At 39.3% G+C, this 1,694-nt stretch overlaps 1 long non-coding RNA gene across 1 annotated transcript; it reads right to left on the bottom strand.

Moving 5' to 3' along the window:
• LOC117117046 lies at nucleotides 1-1,479 on the bottom strand. The gene is made up of 3 exons (XR_004446848.1): nucleotides 921-1,479; nucleotides 643-776; nucleotides 1-27 (listed from the first exon to the last, which is right to left on the bottom strand). It is a non-coding gene; the product is annotated as an uncharacterized LOC117117046 (long non-coding RNA).
• Nucleotides 1,480-1,694: the final 215 nt, after the last annotated feature.

Genomic DNA, 1,694 nt, shown 5'->3' with positions numbered 1-1,694 from the left:
CCACCTTTCTGAGCTTTTGGGAGTTAACTAAAAACAGGAAATATTTTATATAAAATCTTGTATATTCATTTCATTTCATTTATTTATTCGACCAGTTGCTTAATAACAATTTAGAACTTACAGATTAGTGGAGGAAGCAAAGGGAAGGGGGAACAGCTGGCCCGGGCCCCTAAATTTTCGCAAATTAAAAAAAAAATGGGGAAAAAAGAAAATTATATTCTAAAATTTATGTCTGAGAATGTCATTTCCGAGGTATCATATTAATCATAAATATCCTTACCTACACTACATCTTTGAAAGTCCCCCACCCACCCCCACTTCAAAATTGCAATCTCCCGGAAATGACTTCTTCCAACTTGGGACCCCTGCCATTCGGATTCTGGATGCTCCCCTGATAATTAATCATTCAGTACATGGTACGGGTTGTCCATCTTCACAATCGCTACGTGACCCGATCACCTCGTTCCCCCTTGACTAATCTAGGTCTAGGAGGATAGGCTGTTCGCTGATTTAACAATCCCACACGTGTGTAGTGTTACTTGTCCTACCAGATAGATCACATAAATGCAATGTGGATATTGCTAATCCTGCACTGTCTTTATGAGACAATAAATTGTTCGATATATTTTTTTTGTAGCTTACTTGTTGTATCTGTGTTCGAGGTCATTATCCACTCTTGATGATTGTTATGCTCAGACCTTTGCCATTTTTAAAAGACCGATGATCATTTATTTATTATTTTTCGTGCACGTCAACCCCGCGTCGAGTGCAAAGAACTACAATACAAAATGCGAAACAAAGCGGTTTATTTATAAATATGTTTAATGTTATGTAATGCTCGTCAACATAATTAGTTGATATGGTATATCATGATAAAAATATGAACACAATATAGATTTACACTTGAGTTAATAACTTACGTTAATCATGTGTATTTTCATCACAATTCTAATATTAGTGGATGACGAGGTCTAATTTTTATATTCTGTTGAGCATGCGTAGAAGTTAATTTGATCATAAGTTTATTGAGAGATAGCCTAGCACAGAAAATGCCTTTATTTAGTAGTTCTTCTCCATTTGATCAAGATGTTGGTAAGAATAATTATTAATGTAGATATTTAGTACACGTTATGTATTATTTTGATGCTAATTGTGATGTTAATGGTTCACATTAATGGACTCTTTCAACGTCACTCTCTAGCCTAGGCTAGGCCTAGGCCACAGTACATACACTGTCAAGGCCGAATGCGTCCGGGCCTAGCCTATGCTGGTTTGACACTACCGATATGACGTAAGCTATAATTATAGTAGGCCTAGAACGCAGGGGCTAGTTTAGCATCGAAGTACACAGTTACGACTATGCTCATGATTCCGTTTAGCCCGCGAACCAATTCGGCCGCGGTGTATTTTCTATTTAACATCCAGAAATTCACTATCCGTAGGCCTAGGCTAGCCTACACTACATTACAACAATACCAACTCTCCCACTGATTTGACAAGTACAAAGAGACCCCATGTGGGGGCCCTAGCAGTCCCCCTGGCCCAGCTCATTGGGAGGGGGACACCCGCTTCCAAACCCACTCCATGCTCAGCCTCTGTCTGTCCGTCGGTTTGGCGCTGTACCAAAATACTCACAATCAGAAACAAGTACTAGTACTATAGGGCAGCCTAGGCCTACATCTTATTTTGTTCTC

The sequence above is a fragment of the Anneissia japonica genome, unplaced genomic scaffold (assembly GCF_011630105.1).
Source record: "Anneissia japonica isolate Jap-2015-1 unplaced genomic scaffold, ASM1163010v1 scaffold2922_len1694_cov164, whole genome shotgun sequence".
NCBI lineage: Eukaryota > Metazoa > Echinodermata > Crinoidea > Comatulida > Comatulidae > Anneissia > Anneissia japonica.
The sequence above is the reverse complement of the archived record's forward strand: the minus strand, read 5'-3'. Positions and strand labels throughout refer to the sequence as shown.